Source organism: Drosophila miranda (assembly GCF_003369915.1).
Source record: "Drosophila miranda strain MSH22 chromosome Y unlocalized genomic scaffold, D.miranda_PacBio2.1 Contig_Y1_pilon, whole genome shotgun sequence".
Lineage (NCBI taxonomy): Eukaryota > Metazoa > Arthropoda > Insecta > Diptera > Drosophilidae > Drosophila > Drosophila miranda.
This window is the reverse complement of record NW_022881603.1, coordinates 17067543-17081819: the sequence shown is the minus strand read 5'-3', so window position 1 is coordinate 17081819 and position 14277 is coordinate 17067543. Positions and strand designations below refer to the sequence as shown.

Below are 14277 nucleotides of genomic sequence, written 5' to 3'. Positions count from 1 at the left end.
CAAAAGCTAAAATATTTATGCAGTCGCTATGAAACGAAAGCCTAAAGTTGAATTGGGACGAAAGCCTGCCCCAGGATCTACATACGACTTGGATTGAGCTGACTTCGCAGTTGTCGATGGTTAAAAACGTTAAGTTTCCACGTTACGTGCTTCGGCAGCAAGCCAGATTAGAAATGCACGCGTTTTGTGATGCGAGCCAAGCAGCATATGGCGCCTGTGTATACATGCGTTCGGAAGCTCTTGGCATTGTGCAAAGTCATCTCTTATGCTCTAAATCCAGAGTCGCGCCCTTGAAAAGTATGACTATCCCCAAGCTTGAGCTATCCGCTGCCCTCGTATTAGCCGAACTAGTGTCCACCATAGTTAAGGGATTATCAGCTCCATGCCAAATACATTGCTGGTCGGATTCGTCCATAGCCCTTGCCTGGATTCGAGAATCACCATTGAATTTTAATATATTTGTTTCTAATCGAGTTCAGCGGATTCAGGAGCTCACCGCTGGAATGACTTGGCATCACGTGCCCACAAAGTTGAATCCTGCCGACATCATATCACGTGGATCCACGCCCGCTGAACTAATGGATAGCAGCCTTTGGATCTCTGGACCACCATTCTTGCGTCTTGAGAGCTCAGAGTGGCCTGCAGGCTTGCAATTGCCGACCGATGTACCAGAACGTCGTCATGCAGCATTGGTTGTTTCAAACGAAAGGGATGTATCGTACGATTGCAAATTTCAAAACTCATTTGGATCCATGCAGCGCGTCTTTGCTTACATATATCGATTCTTCATTCTCAAGGACAAAGGCATAGCGCGGTCGAAGGGTCAACTTACCGTAATCGACATCAAAAATGGTACGCATTTGCTCATAAGGGCAATACAGCAGCAACAATTTTCGGAAGAGATAAGGGCCCTCGCCAGCAAACAGGCCCTACCGCCAAAAAGCACGATGGCCTCACTGAATCCATTTCTGGATAGCTTTGGATTGCTGCGGGTTGGAGGCCGGGCGTTGATTTTTGCGGACCCTTTTATCACAAGTCGGAAGTCAGAAGCAGGCCTCCTATCAAATGTTACATCGCTGTCTTCGTATGCTTTAGCACCAAAGCAACTCATTTGGAAGTCGTTCGGGATCTATCTACAGAATCCTTTCTGGCAGCATTAAGGCGTTTTATAAGTCTACGTCCCAAACCTCGAATCATCTGGTCAGACAACGCTACAAATTTTGTAGGAGCAAAAAATGAGCTTTTAGAGATTCGGCAAATGTTCCTCAGCGATCCTCATAGTGGAATCGATTGGAAATTCATCCCCACTCGCTCACCTCATTTTGGGGGTTTGTGGGAGGCGGCTGTTAAAGCAGCTAAATATCATTTTCATCGCATCGTCGGGACCTACATTTTTACTCTTGATGAAATTCAGACCTTGTCTTGTGAAATCTCTGCTTTGTTAAATTCCCGTCCGCTTTATGCAATTACAGAAAGTCCCGATGATCTAGATGTGCTCACGCCAAACCCCTTACTCAATGGAGCCCCGAAAGCTGCATTCGACGAGCCAGATGTGACGCATCTCCGGGTCAACCTACTTAGTCGATGGCAGCGGCTGTGTCAAATGAAGCAGGCGTTTTGGAGAAAATGGAGCACGGCGTATCTTTCGATTCTTCAGGAGCGGAGCAAGTGGCGGTCATCGTCTCCAAACATCAAGCTAGGAGCGCTCGTCATGATCAAGGAGGAAACGCTGCCACCATTAAGGTGGCCGCTTGGCCGCATTGAGAGCGTCATCCCAGGAAAAGATGGAACCATCAGAGTAGCCGTTATCCGCACTCAAAGAGGCCTTTTCAAGAGGGCCGTTGGAAAAATAGCGGTTCTGCCCCTTCAGGATGGATCTGTTAAAAGCCTTTGCCTTCCAACGGGGGGTGAATGTTCGGAGCAGAACCCAGCCGATTAGCTGCTTGCCAAATAGCACCTAATTCTTGGCCCTTAGCCGCTTATTTTGTTTGTTACTTATGTCTATGTCACTCATTTGTTTGTTAAAGCTTTGCGCGTGCTTGCCCTGCTAAACGCTCTCTGCCAGCTCGCTCTTCGATATCTCCGCTTTGCGTCTACCGACGTCAGCCGAGCGAAGCTGCGCTCAGCGATCGGCAATGTAAAGGGCAGGCAAGCCACACTTGCAATTTGGATGTCCCGCATTAAAGAACATATCGTAATTTTATTTCTGCGCCGAGTTTTATTTAATTCGAAATAATTAGTCGGCCGATTGGGGATAAAAAACATTATCTCCACAAACCGTTTAACGTAAAATATTGGCCATTGAAAAAAATATGTAAAAACACCAACACCTTTCACGAACCTAAATCTGCGAGGAGCTGTTCAGTTCCAGAAGATTAACCCTTAGTGGGTGACGCGGGGGTCCCATCAGTCCACCGTATTTGGTCGAGCGATTTGTGGAAAAATATTGTTTATCGTTTATGTCCCGGGGACCCTTAACAAGAGCTCTTGGTAGGTTAAGTCTCCGTAGGGGCCCGAGTTAAATTAACTCCCGTAAAACTGGATCCACTCATCTACACATATTCCATTACGTATGGGTGAGGGTATCCCTGTTGGTTGAACGAAATTTCAGCAGTTATTTCCGTGTTTGCCTTTGTGTCGAACGTTTTGGTGTTTCTTTTTGGTTAGTGATAATTTTGAGTATATCTATTTATTAATGAGAAAGATGAAATTGTCAATTTAAAATTATTAAAGCTTGGATATATACTGAAGCATGATGCAGTAAATTTAAAATAGAGGGAGGACGCGTGGCGTAAGCCATGGATTAGGCCAGCCGTTACCGTTCCAGCAGAGGGTGGCCAAAATGAACGTTGTGTTTGGTCACAGGTAGGGCGGGCGCGCGAAGTGATAACACCCAAGCTTCACCCACTTGATAGCCGTCTGTTTATGATTTTCTTTGTCTTTAGGTTGTTGTTAGTTTTGATGTCCCGAGAAGTAGTATGTCTCCTTTTTTGTCTACATTTGGCGGGCAAGGGGAACTACCCAGCCCTGGGGTCGACAGCTAGCCGGCATTGCCCCTGGGAAACAAGCCAAGTGTAACAAATATGTTGCATGCGAAGATATCGATAGGCGAGACCCTAGAAGCGCTGAGAGGAAGGTATTTTTTGAACAGGGTGGCAGGGCCAAAATTTAAGGGGAAAGGTTAGCGAAGAGTGGCCACCTGGTCCTGGAGAGTTAGAGTTCCGCGCGCTCTCCGGAGCCGTTGTGAGAGGATTTCCGATCTCATCCCATAACGGAGTCCCGAAGCCAACTCACCCACACCCAAAAGAAAAGAGAGCCGACAGCAGCCCGAATCAGGCCATGCCCTTGAACCTAGTTCAAGGGCGATAGAACAAAGAGCGATGGGGATCGGCAGCCGGGAGCATTAAACAGAACAGCCAAGAGGGGGTTCAGAAAAAAAAGTTCCCGCAACGAAGGAGCATGCGCGCCGGACCTAGTGACTTAGCGATTTTTTTTGTTCTGAAAGAAAAAGTGAGTGGGATGAGGATGGAGTAGTGGCCATCACCCTGCAAAAAAATGAATAAAAGATAAATAAATGTGATTCCAGGGGATCCAGATCAGGGAAAGACCAGGAACCAGGACCAGGAAGCATAAGAGTGAGTCCGCTCCAAAGGGGGAGTAAAGAAACCCCAAATTTATTTTTTTGTTGGCCGTAGGGAATAGGTCACAGCTCCGCCACCCTGGCCTGTTGTTCCTGCTGGTCTCGAAGGATCAGACCTGGCCACGTAGTGCGGGACCCTCGCCCACTTAGGGAGAAGAAAAAAAAGCACATCAACTTATTTACTCCCATTAATTATTTTTGTTAGACGTCTCTAGTTATAAGTATATGTAATTTAAGTCCGTCCATATTTATTATATATATGTAACCTATTTATTTATATTTATTATATTATTTATTCCTATTAATCTAATTATTTATTAACCGCCAGTAGTACTAAGATGAGGGGGGGATGAATAGGCAGGCCTAGTTTAGAAATGATATCGTGTGAAAATAGGAAATGAAGTGAAGATTATAACGAAGAAATGAATTGTTAAGCGTTTCGTATGGGGGGAAGAGGAGCCACAGCAACGAGAGGGTAAGGCTTTTGCCAATGGCAGGGAGATCCGGAACGTGTGATTCAGATCTCAGGTAGGGTGGGTGCGTCGGGGGGGTAAAACATCGACACCTCGACCTGGTCCAAATCTGTGTTGAGGGAAGACTGTAATGTTGTTTGTCGAGTAGAGTCCGTTTTTTTCAGTTTTTTTTTGTCGGTTATTTTTGTTGTTTCATTTTGTTCGAGATGTCCAATCAGTTGGTTGTTGTGCGACCTGAGGGCTTGGGAAGTATCCAGCCCTGGGATGACTGGCTAGCCGGCCTTGCCCCAAAGAAAAACAAAGGTTCGTAACAATAATGGCGCCCAATCTGAGACAGGGAAGTGGACTCGCAGTCCTGGCTCGACCATCAAAGAGGGAGAGTACGGATGCGAATCATACGGACGTCGAAGAAATTATAAATATCCAGCAGAGAAGATAGATCTCGAGTGGTATTCTGCAATCTGGGGTCCATCGGTGTTCCGGTGGCCTGTGAGGGACTCGACGAGTTGGCTCACAGAAGCACGGCGCGGAGGGACCTGAGGATGCAAGAAAAAAATCCACAAAGGAAATAGTTTTTTTGATGTTTGATGTTTCGGCACTTATCTGACAACGGGAAGCAGGCAATCTCAAGAGGGGATTTGGTTTGGCACTGGCAGAGGAGAATCCAAAAGCCAGTTAGCAACCGGCCCGGTGCCTGGTGTGCAAAAGGAGAACCTGAAGAAAAAGAAATACCCGAAGTTAGGAATGGTCAGAAAGATTTCTGTTTTTCGCTTCCCCTGCTTACCGCTGGATGGAGTCGGGAGAGTAGATTCTCAAGGAGATTTTTTGTTCTGAGTGGCCCGTGGGGACAGATGTCGGCCACGCGTTGCACTCGGAGCAGCTACAACATCCCGCAACGAACATTCAGTAGGGAAGTAGGCGGAAACAGCGACTGTAGGGAAGTGAGCGCCCTTGACTCTTAATCTTTCAAGGAAGATAAGATCAGTCAACAGCGCTCGCCAAATTTTAGACGTTGGACAGGAAAAGACGTAGAACACCATGTGCAGAGTTGGCCCTAGTAGTAGTTGTGGTTCCTTTCCCCCTTATTAGTGTTTTTGCCGTATTAAACGTTTTTGTGCTGAAGATCAGTGAGTTGGCGTTATAGGTAGTGTTTATGCGATTGTTCTGAAAGAAGAGTAGATAATTAATTGTATTGAATAGAAAGATAAGTAGGATAGTTCGAGGTAGGGAAATACAGGGCTAGGTTGATGAGCGCGTACAACTTGCGGTCTAAGCAGAAAATGACTCGCAGGACTCCTCCACCAGGTAACCTCCAAGGACAGATGCAAGGCGGGGACACACAGGGCGCTGAGGGGCGTGAAGACGACAGCTGGAATTTGCCAGGCCAATCGAACGCACTGCCCTCCGAGATTCTCTCAGGAGTAAATGTCGCCATAGCGCAAGCACAGGAGACGTGGAGAGGCAGCATGGCAGATACTCTGAGTAGGACGTTGCAGGAGGAGATCCGTCGCGGCTTTATGGAGCTGATGGGGGCCATAACAGAGGTGATGGCGCCTCTTCGCCAGAACGTGGAATTGATCCAAGATCTGAGATTGGAAAGAGACCAGGGTGAAAACAACGATAATAATAATGGCGATCAGCAGCCTCTAGCTCACCTCAGGCAGAAGCCGAACACAGGGACCATGCCCAAAAGACCCAAGGACGATGACGCATGGAATTCACAGTCGCCTCCAAGGAAGCCGGCGAGGTTGAGCCAGAACTGGCGCCGAGGAATAGCCGATGCGGACCTGGATCCAGGTGCTGGAAGGCAGAGACGGGAGACATCAGGAGACGGCGGAGGTCCAACAGATCTGCCACCATATGAAAGGAGAGATGATTGGAGAGGAGCGAGATGGGGGCGCGTCGACAAATGGGAAATCCACTTCGACGGAGATGGAGATCCAAATAAGATGACGGTGCAGGACTTCGTGTTCAGGGTCGAGTTCCTCCGTAGGCAGAACCGACGGTCGTGGGACGAGGTCCTTGACAACTTTCACCATCTCGTCAAAGGACAAGCGGCGGAGTGGTATTGGCAATTTGTCCGAGAACGGCCTCCGGAAGGATGGGAGGATTTGAAGGACGAGTTGGTGTCCCGGTTCCGAGCAGTGGGTGGCGAGTTTGAGCGGCTACGCACCTTGCATGAGCGAAGGCAACAATCTGGCGAATCTGTGGAAGAGTATTTTAGAGCGATGCGCAGACTGGCAGCTAGACTCACCACACCTTTGGTTGAGTCCGAAATGGTGCGAGTCTTGAAGAAGGGGCTCGATGATGAGATCGCCCGCTACGTTTACGCGATCCGAGTCCGGAACGTGGAGCAGCTGAGGGAAGAGTGCCTGGAAGTGGAGTACCACTTTCGCGGACGCGAGCAGAAGTCGACGTTCCGTCCTGTGCCGAAATTCCAATCAGCCGGGAAGCGAGTGGAGGAGCTAGAGCCGGAAACGGAGTTTCTGGATGAAGACGAAGCAAGGATGGTGGAAGAAACTCACCTGGCGAACAAACCCAGGCTGTGTTGCTGGAATTGCGGCCAGTTCGACCACGGATTCCGAGACTGCGTGGCGAAGGAACGCAAAATATTCTGTTACCGCTGCGGGAAACCAGAAATGTTTACTCCAACGTGTCCCAATTGCTCGGGAAACGCACGAGCGGGCATGATGAAAGCGGGAGATCAGCGCTCGGGACAGAAGCCCGCGAAGAAATGAACGATGGTCCACTAATTAATATAGAATTTAAGAATAATAGCCCGAATAAATTAAATAAAAATAGTTTGAAGTTTGTACCGGCCGAAGAAAGGATGAGGAGATACATACAAATTCGAAACCAAATCTTTGATGACAGGCAGCTGGAGGGGATGCGCGGTGTCAGTCGTAGACTCCAAAAGGCCCGTTCCAGATTTAAGGAAAGGCGACAGACTCGCAAAGAGGTGGCCGAGGCAGTCAGACGAGGAGCAGGACGCGATCCCAGAGTGTTTGCCGAAGTGCAGATAAGAGGACATCGGATTGCTGGACTCCTAGATACTGGGGCATCCGTTAGTGTCTTAGGAAAGGGCAGCCGTGAACTCCTTGCCGACCTTGAGGTGGAAATGGACAATTATGTCTCGATCATCAAGACAGCCTCTGGAGAAGACAGGTCCATAATCGGCAAAACCAAACTCTGCGTATGCCCGTACCTAGAGCAAGCCATGTACTTGGGCATAGATTTCTGGAGATCCTTCGCGCTGGCTCCCACAGTCCTCGGAGAAGAGTCCAGTAGATCCAGCGAGGTCCAAGTAGGCGAGATCCAAATGTCACAAGTCAGCCAGTACGCCGAACATCGCCCGGAGGACGTGGAAGTGGAAGCTTGGGCCCTGGAAGACACGGAAACCGAAGAGCTGGAGAAGGTAAAGAAGGAGTTTCTGACCTATGAGGATGCAGGATTGGGAACAACGACGGTAGAGCAGCATCGGATCCAGTTGATCGAGGGCGCAGAACCATTTAAAGATCGGCATTACCCTCAATCCCCAGCGATGCAGGAGGTGATCTGGACCGAGGTGGATAAAATGCTGGAGCTAGGAGTGATCGAAGTTAGCGATAGTCCATGGAGCAATCGGACGACGGTGGTGCGAAAGCCAAACAAAAATAGATTCTGTTTGGACGCGCGGAAACTGAACCAACTCACCGTAAAAGATGCTTACCCTCTTCCTAGTATCGAGGGTATACTATCCAGGATTGACCAGACATACTGCATTTCTAGCGTCGACCTCAAATTCGCATTCTGGCAGATTAAACTGGACCCAGAAAGCCGGAAGTGCACCGCATTTACCGTCGCAGGCCGTCCGCTGTATCAATTCGTGATGATGCCCTTCGGTCTGTGTAACGCTGCCCAGAGGTTATGCAGAGTGATGGATAAGGTAATTCCAACTCAGCTCCGATCAAACGTTTTCGTTTATTTGGACGATCTTTTGGTGATAGCCCCGGACTTCCAGACGCATCTGCGGTATCTGCGATTGGTGGCCCAGTGCCTGAAAAGAGCGAATTTGACGATAGGCTTAAAAAAATCCAAATTCTGTTTTAAGTCGCTAAAATACCTAGGGTTTATCATCGGAGGTGGCACGCTGCAAATGGATCCCGATAGGGTTGTGGCTATACAAAAGATCCCGAACCCAAGTTCAGTGAAGGAGCTACGGAGCTTCATAGGAACCGCAGGATGGTATAGGCGCTTCATCAAGGACTTCGCAACCGTCGCTGTACCGTTAACAGATGCTCTGAAGAAGCATGCGCGCGGGAAGTTTTCCTTGCCAACGGAAGCGAGGGCGGCCATAGAATCCCTGAAAAAGGCCCTCACCACGGCTCCTGTATTAGTCCATGCCGACTTCAAACGCCATTTTTACATCCAGTGCGACGCCTCAAATTTTGGAGTGGGAGCAGTGCTTTTACAGCTGGATGACTACAAAGCAGAGCGTCCAGTGGCATTCTTTTCTTCCAAGCTGAACAAACACCAAATAAATTATTCTGTAACGGAGAAAGAATGTTTAGCTGCGGTATTGGCGATAGAGAGATTCAGGCCATATGTGGAATTGATGCCGTTCACGGTAATTACTGATCACGCCAGCCTCAAGTGGCTAATGTCACTCAAGGACCTGAATGGGCGTCTAGCGAGATGGTCATTGCGGCTGCAGAGGTTCGACTTTGAGATCGAACACCGCAAGGGAGTCGAAAATATAGTGGCGGATACACTATCACGCTGCATCGAGGAGGTGGTTCTAGACCCAACGGAAATCCTCGGATTCCAGACGACGGAATTCAAGTCAACGGAATACCAGGAGCTGAAAGAAGAAATCTGCAGGAACAAAGAAGTATTGCCTGACCTGCGAATAGACGGGGACCTAGTATTCAAGCGAATGGCCTTCGCGCAAATCGACGACCAAGTGGAAGGTTCCATGTGGAAATTATGGATTCCCGCGGCATTGACGAAAACCCTCATCGCAAAGGCCCACGAAGACCACACAGCTGGACACGGTGGAATGAAGAAGACCTTGCATAGATTAAAAAGGCACTACTACTGGCCGGCGATGACGGCACAAGTGCGGGAATACGTCCGAAGCTGCACCGAATGCAAGGAATCCAAAGCACCCAATTACCGGAGCCAAGTCGGGATCGGTCAGGAAGTAACCACGGAGAGGCCATTCCAAAAGCTCTACATAGACTTCCTTGGAAAGTATCCCAGGTCGAAAAGGGGACAGGCTTGGATTTTCGTCGTCGTAGACCACTTTTCGAAATTCACCTTCTTGAAGGCGATGAGAGAGGCGACCGCGGCGAACGTCATTCAATTCCTGGTGCAAGAGGTCTTTTACAAATTCGGGGTGCCAGAGGTGATCCACTCCGACAACGGAAAGCAGTTCCTGTCGAAGACTTTCATGGACATGGTCAGCGGCTTCGGGATCCGACACATGCGCACAGCAGTATACTCGCCGCAAAGCAATGCAGCCGAGAGAGTAAATCGGACGATACTCGCTGCAATAAGGACGTATCTGGAGAAGGATCACAGGGACTGGGACATCTACCTACCGGAGATCGAAGTGTCAATCCGTGACTCCGTGCACGAAGCCACAGGCGTCACGCCGTTCTTCGCTGTATTTGGACAGCAGATGTTCCTGAATGGGAACTGCTATAAGCTGGCGAGGAAGCTGCAGTCTTTGACGGAACACGAAGTGCACGCATTAGATCCCGCGGATAAGCGACACCTCATTCGCGAGCAAATTAAACGCAGCCTACACCAAGCGTATGAGCGGAGCAGCCAGCGTTATAACAAACGGGCCCGAGTCTTTTTCGCCAGACCTGGCCAAGAAGTCTACAGGCGCAACTTCACCCTCAGCGACTTTGGCAAAAGCTACAACGCCAAGTTCGCCCGGAAATTTCTAAAATGCAGAGTCGTACGTCCAGTAGGGAATAACGCCTACGAGCTGGAGGATCTGTCGGGGAGGCCGGTGGGGATTTTTCACGCCAAAGACCTAAAATTGTAGCGAAAATTGCAGACTGGGGACTTCAGAGTTAAAAACACTCACTTAAGGATTATCAGATACGTGGGTGTAAGCCTACGTTGGGCGCTGCAAGATCCTCCTAGGCACTGTAATGTCCGAGAATGCCAGCATTTTTGGTGAAGCTCTTCGATGTTTGCGAATAATTCTCCGCGGCCATGGTCGCTCGAATTTTCGCTAGGTGTTGCATGCGAAGATATCGATAGGCGAGACCCTAGAAGCGCTGAGAGGAAGGTATTTTTTTGAACAGGGTGGCAGGGCCAAAATTTAAGGGGAAAGGTTAGCGAAGAGTGGCCACCTGGTCCTGGAGAGTTAGAGTTCCGCGCGCTCTCCGGAGCCGTTGTGAGAGGATTTCCGATCTCATCCCATAACGGAGTCCCGAAGCCAACTCACCCACACCCAAAAGAAAAGAGAGCCGACAGCAGCCCGAATCAGGCCATGCCCTTGAACCTAGTTCAAGGGCGATAGAACAAAGAGCGATGGGGATCGGCAGCCGGGAGCATTAAACAGAACAGCCAAGAGGGGGTTCAGAAAAAAAAGTTCCCGCAACGAAGGAGCATGCGCGCCGGACCTAGTGACTTAGCGATTTTTTTTGTTCTGAAAGAAAAAGTGAGTGGGATGAGGATGGAGTAGTGGCCATCACCCTGCAAAAAAATGAATAAAAGATAAATAAATGTGATTCCAGGGGATCCAGATCAGGGAAAGACCAGGAACCAGGACCAGGAAGCATAAGAGTGAGTCCGCTCCAAAGGGGAGTAAAGAAACCCCAAATTTATTTTTTTGTTGGCCGTAGGGAATAGGTCACAGCTCCGCCACCCTGGCCTGTTGTTCCTGCTGGTCTCGAAGGATCAGACCTGGCCACGTAGTGCGGGACCCTCGCCCACTTAGGGAGAAGAAAAAAAAGCACATCAACTTATTTACTCCCATTAATTATTTTTGTTAGACGTCTCTAGTTATAAGTATATGTAATTTAAGTCCGTCCGTATTTTTTATATATATGTAACCTATTTATTTATATTTATTATATTATTTATTCCTATTAATCTAATTATTTATTAACCGCCAGTAGTACTAAGATGAGGGGGGGATGAATAGGCAGGCCTAGTTTAGAAATGATATCGTGTGAAAATAGGAAATGAAGTGAAGATTATAACGAAGAAATGAATTGTTAAGCGTTTCGTATGGGGGGAAGAGGAGCCACAGCAACGAGAGGGTAAGGCTTTTGCCAATGGCAGGGAGAACCGGAACGTGTGATTCAGATCTCAGGTAGGGTGGGTGCGTCGGGGGGGTAAAACATCGACACCTCGACCTGGTCCAAGTCTGTGTTGAGGGAAGACTGTAATGTTGTTTGTCGAGTAGAGTCCGTTTTTTTCAGTTTTTTTTTGTCGGTTATTTTTGTTGTTTCATTTTGTTCGAGATGTCCAATCAGTTGGTTGTTGTGCGACCTGAGGGCTTGGGAAGTATCCAGCCCTGGGATGACTGGCTAGCCGACCTTGCCCCAAAGAAAAACAAAGGTTCGTAACAAATATTATAACCAGCTTTCGGCTATTACAATTTTTGTGAAAAACGAACTACGCGGGTGACTCTATTGCGATTTGTTATCGATCCGATGCATCCCTGGAATGAACTAGAAGTAGAACTAATAATCAATTCTCTATTGAAGTATTCCGCTGTTTTGCTTAAATACAAAATATGTTACTTATTAGAAAGTTTTACTGTAGCTCTCAGCGAATAAGTCATAAAGCCAAGTCAAATAAGCGAGGCGACTCACTCGGTGTTCGGTTAAATGCCCTGATTCTAAGTTTCAAGTGGTTACATAGTCATAACAGTCTTATCAATGGCAGGGCTGGATAAAAAACATTCGCCGGTTGAAGAACAACACATTTCTGGACATTGATGATGGATCGTCGAGCAGCAGATTCCAAGTCGTTGTGCCACGCAATCCAGAAACACAAAACCTAACACCGGGCAGCGTCATCTCGGCTGTGGGACAGATCCAAGCCTTTCGAGCCGATAACTCCAAGTCGCCATTGCATTTAGCCGAGTTCTATATGTTTGAAGCCGAGCTGGCGCATCTGGATGAGCTGGAGAAGCTAGCGAAAATTATTGAGCAGATGCTTAAGTCCATTACAAATCGCGTACTCGAGACGAGCTCAGAGGACTTGCACTTCTGCCAGCTCAATGCCAATGCTAGCTCGGATCTGCCTTGGCTGATTGTTCCATGGAGGATCATGAGCTACGATGATGCTCTCCACGTGCTCCTGGCCAACAAGGAGAGCCTAAAGACGCTCATCAGCTTGGACGAGGGCTTTACCAAGGACCAGGAACTTTTTCCCACTGCGGCACTCCCGTCTTCGTTGTAGATTGGCCCACCCAGCAAAAGCCTTTTTACATGAAAATCACTCGCAATAATCCGGATCGTGTCCACGCCCTAGACCTGCTGATGCCAGCTGTGGGGGAATTGTGTGGTGGCAGCTTGCGTGAGAGCGATGCAGCCACTTTGAGCTCCCATCCACAGTTTCCCAAGGACTTGTCGTGATATGTGGACCTGCGAAAATACGGAGGGATCCCTACGGGCGGCTTTGGCATGGGCTTTGAGCGATATCTGCAGCTCGTGACGGGTGTTAAGAACATACGGGATGTGATACCATTTCCCCGATATCCACACAGCTGCAAAATGTGATTAATGTGAGTGAAAAACATGTACTTTTTATACCCGATACTCAAAATGAGTATTGGGGTATATTAGATTTGTGGTAAAAGTGGATGTGTGTAACGTCCAGAAGGAATCGTTTCCGACCCCATAAAGTATATATATTCTGGATCAGCATCAATAGCCGAGTCGATTGAGCCCTGTCTGTCTGTCCGTCTGTCCGTCTGTCCGTCCGTCCGTCTGTCCGTCCCCTTCAGCGCCTAGTGCTCAAAGACTATAAGAGCTAAAGCAACGATGTTTTGGATTTTAAAGATATGAAAAAACCAAAACGTAGAATTGTAGAGAATGCCCATATCTTTAAGACTGCAGAATCTGAATTGGATCGTATTATTATTATAGCCAGCATCAAGAAAACAATTTCATTTTTTCTCGCCCTGTCTCTCTCTAACACACACGTAGCATAGGCGGCTTTGCTTAGAGTAAAACATTAGCGCCTAGATCTCAGAGACTACAAAAGCTAGAGCAACCAAATTTGGTATCCACACTCCTAATATATCGGACCGAGACGAGTTTGTTTCAAAATTTCGCCACACCCCCTTCCGCCCCCGCAAAGGACGAAAATCTGGGGATATTCAAAAATCTCAGAGACTATTAAGGCTAGAGTAACCAAATTTGTTATCCGCACTCCTGTTAGATCTTACTATAAAACGTGTATCTCAAAATTTCGCCCCACCCCCTTCCGCCCACACAAAGGACGAAAATCTGTTGCATCCACAATATTGCACATTCGAGAAAACTAAAAACGCAGAATCATAGATAATGACCATATCTATCAGATTGCTGAATCTGGATCAGATCGGATCATTTTTATACCCAAAAGGAACAAATCAATTTGCACTGGCTACGCAGCGCCCGACATCACGCTCAGACTGATTTTCTGTCTCTCTCGCACGCACTCTTTGTCGTGTCGTTCAATATTAGCGGCGTCTGCCGGAGGAGAGCCATACTGTCTTAGTATCTGGTATAACCGTAGAGTTGCGGTGTCCGCAGCAACTCACAACGTTCCCCCTCGTTATTGTTGACAACTATATAAACTTGCATTACTTTGGGGGATGGCTTGGATCGCAACTGTCGTCGATCCAGATCAGTGATCGGCACGCACACATTCACATGTGTTGCAACGGAACATTTTATTCGTGCCAACCACTGCTCTATGGTCCGAACGACCACTTTTGTTGGCCAAAATTAATAACTCCCGAACAGAACAAGATTTTTTCATTTAGTTTTTTGTATTGGATATATATAATCAATAAGAAGTGGATTTAAGAAAAAAAAATGGGTGTGGCACCCCCCTTTTTTTTAATAATATTAAGCATATTTTATTTAAGAAAACGGCGTTGCACGCCTAAACAAAATTTTGATTTAAATAAAAATAAAATCGTTTAAAGGTTTCCGTAAA

General features: G+C 47.8%; 1 pseudogene; it reads left to right on the top strand.

Moving 5' to 3' along the window:
- The first annotated feature begins 11857 nt into the window (after positions 1 to 11857).
- LOC117191460 lies at positions 11858 to 12871 on the top strand (annotated as a pseudogene).
- Positions 12872 to 14277: the final 1406 nt, after the last annotated feature.